Source organism: Amblyraja radiata, unplaced genomic scaffold (assembly GCF_010909765.2).
Source record: "Amblyraja radiata isolate CabotCenter1 unplaced genomic scaffold, sAmbRad1.1.pri scaffold_1040_ctg1, whole genome shotgun sequence".
NCBI lineage: Eukaryota > Metazoa > Chordata > Chondrichthyes > Rajiformes > Rajidae > Amblyraja > Amblyraja radiata.
Window position 1 is genome coordinate 9685 of NW_022630222.1, and position 8813 is coordinate 18497.

Below are 8813 nucleotides of genomic sequence, written 5' to 3' on the forward strand. Positions count from 1 at the left end.
TTGCAGACGAAAGGGAGCGCGGATGCTGCCTGACAAATAAAAGGCGCAAAACTGCTGGAGTAAATCAGCAGGTCAGGCAGCATAGTGTCATCGAGTGACACAGCGTGGAAACAGGCCCTTCAGCCCAACTTGTCCACGCCGACCAACATGCCCCTTCTACACTAGAACTAGGCATTTGGCCCAGATCCCTCCAAACCTGTCCTATCCTGAACCTTTTCCTAAGGGGCAACATTTTTCACACAAAGGGTGGTGGGTGTATGGAACGAGCTGCCAGAGGAGATAGTTGAGGCTGGGACTATCGCAAAGTTTAAGAAACATTTGGACAAGTACATGGATAGGACAGGTTTAGAGGGATATGGGCCAAACGTTGATCAGGTGGGACTAGTGTAGCTGAGGCATGTTGGGTGGTGTGGGCAAGTTGGGCTGAAGAGCCTGTTTCCACGCTGTATCACTCTATGTCTATGACCTGCCCATGTTTGGCCCATATCCCTCTCAGACTCTCATGTCCTGGTACCTGTCCAATGTCTCTGGAAGGAATGGACAGGTGATGTTTTGGGTCGAGACACTTCTTCAGAATGATTGCAGTTGGGGTTGGGATGGGGCGGGGGGGAGAGAGCTGGATAAAGAGACTTTGGAGGCGGGACATAATGAAGAAACAAAGAACTGTAGGTGACGGTTCATAAACAAAGACGCAGAGTGGTGAAGAAGGGACCCTAACCCGCAAAGTCACCTGTCCATGTTCCCCAGGGTAGCTACCGGACCCACCAAGTTGCTCCAGCGCTTTGCGTCTTTTTTGCGATGGGATGGCACAAATTCTGGCGAGTGATGGGTGGATACACGCGAGGGAGGTTTGATAAGCAGATGGTTGGACAAAGGCCAGAAGTGAAACAACCAAAGATACGAGATAAGGAGATAAGGATAATAGAGGCACAGAATGCAGAGCCAGAGGAAGATATACAGGTGGAAGGGGGGTGTGGGAGCGGAGTGGAGGGGAAGGACAGTGGAAGAAAAGAGAGGTGTGCTTGTAAGATCGTTACCTGAAATTGGAGATTTCCATGTTCACACCACTGGGTATATAGCAGTCCAGTTTAGTTTATTGTCACGTGTACTGAGGTACAGTGAAAAGCTTTAATTGTGCGCTAGCCAGTCAACGGAAAAACAATACATGATTACAATCGAGCCATTTACAGAGGACATTATATTTAAAGTGTATTACAGTACATTTACAGTACAGTATAAGGGAATAATGTTTAGTGCAATATAAAGTCCGATCAAGGATAGTCCAAGGGTCACCAATGAGGTAGATAGTAGTTCAGCACTGCTCTCTAGTTGTGGTAGGATGATTCAGTTGCCTGATAACAGCTGGGAAGAAACTGTCCCTGAATCTGGAGGTGTGCGTCTTCACACTTCTGTACCTTTTGCCTGATTGGAGAGGGGGGAAGAGGGAGTGGCCAGGGTGTGACTCGTCTTTGATTATGGTGCTGGCCTTGCCGAGATTGTAAGCTGCCCAAGCGGAATCTGAGGTGCTGTTCCCCCAGTTGTGTGTGTGTCCTCACTCTGATGGTGGAGGAGGCCCAGGACAGAAAGGTCAGTGTGGGAATGGGAGGGGGAGTTAAAATGGTCGACAACCGGGAGATCCAAACAGTCGCCTAGTCCAGACTTGAAAAGACAAAAAGGCTATGAGAGACGGAGGTGCGGAGAAGAAATGTGAAGCCAGATGAAAGGATAGAGTTAGTTTAGCCTCGTTACTTTCGTTAGTTGTCACGTGTACCGTGCGGACCAAAGCTTTTGTAAACCCCCAGTGGAAAGATGAAAGAGGACAGGGGGATGGGGGCAAAGGGAAGAATTAATTGCTTTAGTTCGCAGTTTATTCCACATATTCTCAACACTGTGTGAACTAAAAAAAAGTTCTGTCAAATTGGTCAGCACGAACATGATGGGCCGAAGGGCCTGTTTCCATGCTGTGTATCTCCATGGCTCTATGACTATGGCAAGATAACTGAAAAAGGACATAACAAAATGCGATGCCTCAGACATGGTGTTTCCACCAGTGGGAGTCTAGGACCAGAGGCCACAGCTTCATAATAAAAGGACGTACCTTTAAAAGGGAGATGAGGAGGAATTTCTTAAGTCAGATGGTGGTGAATCTATGGGATTCATTGCCACAGACGGCTGTGGAGGCCAAGTCAATGGATACCGGTGGGCGGCGCGACTCACGTCGCAGCGGCCTCTGCAGTCCGTCTGTATTTTTATTATTTTTGTCTCGTTTGAATGTAGTTTTTATTTATTTTTTTTGTGTATGTGTGTGGGTATGTGTGTGGGGGGCGGGGGGCGGAGGGTGGGGGAAACTTTAAAAAATGTATCCCCTGCACGGAGAACCCAACCTTTTCTCTGTCGGGTCTCCATTGTCGTTGGGGCCTAGCACCGTGGAGCGGCCTCCAGCAGGAACGACCTGGGGCTCCAGTCGCGGAGCCTGCGGACCTACTCACCATCGCGGAGCTGGCCGAGTTCAGAGCGGGTGGAGCGGTGGTGCCGCTCGGCTGCGACCTGACCCCGGAGATTCGGAGGCTTACCACAGGTCTGGTGGACGGTGACACCGGGAGCCCGCGGGTCCCTGCTGGCAGACCGCTTTTCGGGGCTTCCGCAACGGCGACTTCACCCGCCCGAGTTGCGGGGTTGAAGAGTACCTGGAGCGGGGCCTTACATCACCGCCCCGCGCGGCTTGGAATGGCGGCGGGACTTTGCTAGAGCCCGCCGGGGGCTCCAACAACAAGACCCGGAGCGTGGCCTTGCATCACCGGGCGCGGCATTAATGGCCGCAGGACAATTACCATCGCCCACCGGGGGCTTTGACTTTGACTCTGACATCGGGAGGGGAATGGGAAGTGCAGGGGAGAGATAAGTCTTTGCCTTCCATCACAGCGAGGAGGAGATGCGCTGTGATGGATGTTTGTGTAAATTGTGTTGTGTCTTGGTTCTTTCTTGTGTGTATGACTGCAGAAACAACATTTCGTTTGAACCTCAATGGGGTTCAAATGACAAATAAATTGTATTGTATTGTATTGTATTGTATTGTATTGTATTGTATTGTATTGTATTGTATTGTATTGTATTGTATTTTTAAAGGCGGAGATTAACAGATTCTTGATCAGTACGGGTGTCAAGGGTTATGGGGAGAAGGCAGGAGAATGGGGTTAGGAGGGAGAGAAAGATCATCCATGATGGAATGGTGGAGTAGACTTGATGGGCCAAATGGCCTTATTCTGCTCCTATAAATTATGACCTTATGAATGAGCCGAATGGTTAGATCACCTCGTGCCTTCTCAAAGGAAACAGCTTCTCGTTTTCACACAACAAACAGCTAACAATGGCATGTTTCCTTTATCATCATTACCTTTTGTGCATATCTTTCATTCATTTGTTCTATGTCTCTCTGCATCATCGTTTATATCCATATCGTTTCCCTTTCCCCTGACTCTCAGTCTGAAGAAGGGTCTCGAAACCAAACGTCACCCATTCCTTCTCTGTAGAGATGCTGCCTGTCCCGCTAAGTTACTCCAGCATTTTGTATCTATCTTCTGTCACAGTGTCTTTGCTCATTTTCTTTGCAGTGTTAATTACCGCAGTTTTTTTCCAAACTCTCAGGCCTCCTCGCTTCAAACCTATTAAGTGGTCGCTCTGCGTCATTAAACTATCAACACAGTTGCCGCACTACAGTTTTACTGGTATAATATCCTTAGAAGGAAGGGATTCAAGGGCTCCGGGCAAAATGAAGGTACTGTAAGTGGGACTGGCCCAGAACGCTAAATTGGTTGGCATGGACACGATGGGCCGAAGGGCCTGTCTCCGTTACTGTACAGCTTTGAGACTCTGACAAGATCACTGAAAAAGCACAGAGCAAAATACTGGTGCTTGCAGAATAAGCCTAATAGTCTTTTTTGCTTAGTTGGTCATAATTCTGTACTCAAGTCTCGCTATAGCAGCACTAAAGAGTCATAGAGTCATAGAGTGATACAGTGTGGAAACAGGCCCTTCAGCCCTACTTACCCACACCAGCCAACTATGTCCCAGCTACACTCGTCCCACCTGCCCGCGCTTGGTCCATATCCCTCCAAACCTGTCCTATCCATGTACCTGTCCATCTGTTTCTTAAACGTTGGGATAGTCCCAGCCTCAACTACCTCCTCTGGCAGCTTGTTCCGTACACCCACCACCTTTTGTGTGAAAAAGTTTCCCCTCAGATTCCTATTTAATCTTTTCCCCTTCACCTTAAACCTATGTCCTCTGGTCCTCAATTGACTTACTCTGGGCAAGAGACTCTGTGTATTTACCCGATCTATTCCTCTCAAGATTTTGTATATCTCTAAGATCACCCCTCATCCTCCTGTGCTCCAAGGAATTGAGTCCAAGCCTACTCAACCTCTCCCTATAGCTCACACCCTCTAGTCCTGGCAATATCCTCGTAAACCATCTCTGCCCCCTTTCCAGCTTGACAATATCTTTCCTCTGACATGGTGCCCAGACTGAACACAATACTCTAAATAAAACGTACAACAGGCCCAGTAGTGTGGATCAAACCCAGGTCGGTCACAAGCACTGTTAAGCAGCAACTCTACCACTGTGCCAGCCTAAAACTAACCGCCCGAACAGGGACTTGAACCCTGGACCCTCAGATTAAAAGTCTGATGCTCTACCGACTGAGCTATCCGGGCTGTGTTGTGTATAGAGTGTAGAGTTGTAATGTATATAAACAGGTCCTTCAGCCCCTTGTGTTTATGCCGACCATTCTATCCATCTACACTAACCTCATTTTGGTGCGTTGATTCCAAATCTTCACTGCCAAGAGTCAAGAGTCAAGGGTCGAGAGTGTTTCATTGCTAGACGTACCAAAAGAGATGAATGGAATTCTTCATTGCCGCAGGCTAACAAGTCTGTAAAGACAGTGCTCAGAGATTACATAACGGACAAACAAAACAAATAATGTGCAGAAATTTGAAAAGCACGAACCGCCGGACTCAGGAACTGAAAATGTGAAGCCAGAGTGAGAGATGAGGATGAAAGGGGAAACGGGAGCAGGAAATTTGCGGGAAGCAGGGATAGGAGTAGTGTGACAGTACATTCTGTAGATCAAACAATGTTGCTGATTTGATCCATGTCTGGTTTTGCTGCTGATGACCTGATCCATAATCCATGTCATGTTTCCACACCACCACCACCTAGTAGCATGCGGGCAGCCATGTTGGTTAGGCAGTTCAACTTACGATTTAGAGCCTACGGTACTCATTTCGATGGTCTCTGTATGTATTCTAATTAAAGTACGTGTTATGATGTATAATGATTCTCTATCAATAGTACTTTGCACAATTCCTCCTTCTCCCCGCTCTCGTCTGGCAGAAGGTACAGAAGCACCACCAGACTCAGGAACAGCTTCTTCCCCTCTGTTATCAGGCTTCTGAACGGTCCTTCCATAAGCTAGGGTACTGTCTGATTCACAGCTACCCCATTGCGGACATTGGACTTTGTCTCTGGAACTGGTGCGCTACAATGCTGAGAACTCTGTATCTTCCCCTTTGCTCTACCTGTTGTACTTGAGTTTCACTTGATTGTATTTATATATTTATCATTTATCTGAAGAAGGGCCTCGATCCAAAACGTTACCCATTCCTCCTCTCCTGTCCCGCTGAGTTACTCCAGCATCTTGTGTCTATCGTCAGGGGCTCATGTTGTCGACCTCCCCGTGGTGAGCCATGTCAACTGACCTCAGTCAGGTGAACTACAGCAAACAGAGATGGCAGCAGTGCCGCAGCTTGGCGCCAGCCCGGAGCATGCGCCAACCCGGGCACCCACGGATGTCAAACCGGATGGCATCACCCTGCTGCAGACCTCTGCTGCCTCAAATGCAAGAAGAGGAACAAGAAGAAGAAGTCAGGGACAAATTGACAATTTTACCAAAGCCAGTTAACCTGTACCTCTTTGGAGTGTGGGAGGAAACCGGAGCACCCGGAGAAAACCCTCGCAGGTCACGGGTAGAATGTGCAAACTCCACACAGTCAGCACCCGTGGTCAGGATCGAACCTGGGTCCCTGGCGCTGTGAGGCAGCAACTCTACCGCTGCGCCCTGGTTACAATGGTGAAAGAGAGCAATAGATAGAACAGATGTAAAATTAAAGCCTGGTGCTTGCTTAAAAGTTTATGAATCCCAAGCTGGTGAAATAAAGCTGGTGAGATAAAGCAGAGAAGAACCATAAGCCTGTGAACGCTTTATAAAACTGATGAAGTAATTAAAAGGTCTGCTTGAAAGGTCAAACTAAATGCAAGCACATGGAGCAATTACAATAATCATGGTATTTATTGGTTTAATTGCAGCAATCAGGGATTATGTTTACGAGATAATGGCTGGCGTGTGACTTGCGGTTGAACTAGAAATATTTTCGCCCCACTGCTTAAGAGAGGCTCTGGCTGTCAGTCACTACAAAGATGTTTCATTAATTTGTATTATTTTGTACTTGGGCGGGAGTTAGACTTAGGGCCAGTCCCACTTGGCGATTTTTTCGGCGACTGCCGGCATCATTCACCGAACAATTTGCGGTGTGATGCGGCGATGACGGGGCGTGATGACGTATTAACGTGCGGTGCTTTTTCAAGTGTCGCAACATTTTTTTTGTCGCCGCTGGATTTTGAAATGTTCAAAATCTTTTGGCGACCCTGATATGACGCCGGCAGTCACCGAAAAAATCACCAAGTGGGACAAGCCCTTAGAGAGAGTGTTTTATTGTCATGTGTCCCAGATAGAACAATGACATTCTTACTTGCTGCAGCACAACAGAATATGTAAACATAGTACACTGTAAACAATATAATAAACGAGAACAAAAGCTCAGTGTGTATATATATATATATATAAATATATATATATAAAAAACATACTCATATGCATGCATATATTACACACACATATACATATATATAATATATGTACAGTGACTTGCAAAAGTATTCATACCCCTTGAACTTTTCCACATTTTGTCACGTTACAACCACAAACGTAAATGTATTTTATTGGGATTTTATGTGATAGACCAACACAAAGTGGTGCATAATTGTGAAGTGGAAGGAAAATGATACATGGTTTTCAAATATTTTTACAAATAAAAAACTGAAAAGTGTGGCGTGCAAAAGTATTCAGCCTCCCTGAGTCAATACTTTGTAGAACCACCTTTCGCTGCAATTACAGCTGCAAGTCTTTTGGGGTATGTCTCTACCAGCTTTGCACATCTAGAGACTGAAATTTTTGCCCATTCTTCTTTGCAAAATAGCTCAAGCTCAGTCAGGTTGGATGGAGAGTGTCTGTGAACAGCAATTTTCAAGTCTTGCCAGAGATTCTCAATTGGATTTAGGTCTGGACTTTGACTGGGCCATTCTAACACATGAATATGCTTTGATCTAAACCATTCCATTGTAGCTCTGGCTGTATGTTTAGGGTCGTTGTTCTGCTGGAAGGTGAACCTCCGCCTCAGTCTCAAGTCTTTTGCAGACTCTAACAGGTTTTCTTCCAAGATTGCCCTGTATTTGGCTCCATCCATCTTCCCATCAACTCTAACCAGCTTCCCTGTCCCTGCTGAAGAAAAGCATCCCCACAGCATGATGCTGCCACCACCATGTTTCACAGTGGGGATGGTGTGTTCAGGGTGATGTGCAGTGTTAGTTTTCCGCCACACATAGCGTTTTGCATTTAGGCCAAAAACTTCAATTTTGGTCTCATCTGACCAGAGCACCTTCCTCCACATGTTTGCTGTGTCCCCCACAAGGCTTGTGGCAAACTGCAAACGGGACTTCTTATGGCTTTTTTTCAACAATGGCTTTCTTCTTGCCACTCTTCCATAAAGGCCTGATTTGTGGAGTGCACGACTAATAGTTGTCCTGTGGACAGATTCTCCTACCTGAGCTGTGGATCTCTGCAGCTCCTCCAGAGTTACCATGGGCCTCTTGGCTGCTTCTCTGATCAATGATCTCCTTGCCCAGCCTGTCAGTTTAGGTGGACGGCCATGTCTTGGTAGGTTTGCAGTTGTGCCATACTCTTTCCATTTTCGGATGATGGATTGAACAGTGCTCCGTGAGATGTTCAAAGCTTGGGATATTTTTTTATAACCTAACCCTGCTTTAAACCTCTCCACAACTTTATCCCTGACCTGTCTGGTGTGTTCCTTGGGCTTCATGATGCTGTTTGTTCACTAATGTTCTCTAACAAACCTCTGAGGCCTTCACAGAACAGCTGTATTTATACTGAGATTAGATCACACACAAGTGGACTCTATTTACTAATTAGGTGACTTCTGAAGGCAATTGGTTGCACTGGATTTTATTTAAGGGTATCAGAGTAAAGGGGGCTGAATACTTTTGCACGCCACACTTTTCAGTTTTTTATTTGTAAAAAAATTTGAAAACCATGTATCATTTTCCTTCCACTTCACAATTATGCACCACTTTGTGTTGGTCTATCACATAACATCCCAATAAAATACATTTACGTTTGTGGTTGTAACGTGACAAAATGTGGAAAAGTTCAAGGGGTATGAATACTTTTGCAAGCCACTGTATGTATATTATTTTATTTAGTATAGATACATACATATGTAGGAAGGAACTGCAGATGCTTGTTTAAACCGAAGATAGACACAAAGTGCTAGAGTAACTCAGCAGGGCAGGCAGCATCTCTGGAGAGAAGGAATGGGTGAGGTTTCGAGTCGAGACCCTTCAGTCATCTGTCAGTCTGTCTATCATTGATCAGTCTGAAGAAGGGACTTGACCCGGAA

At 46.2% G+C, this 8813-nt stretch overlaps 1 non-coding gene across 1 annotated transcript; it reads right to left on the bottom strand.

The window, feature by feature from the left end:
* Positions 1–4639: 4639 nt before the first annotated feature.
* trnak-uuu lies at positions 4640–4712 on the bottom strand. The gene has a single exon. It is a non-coding gene; the product is annotated as a tRNA-Lys (tRNA).
* Between the last annotated feature and the right edge of the window lie 4101 nt (positions 4713–8813).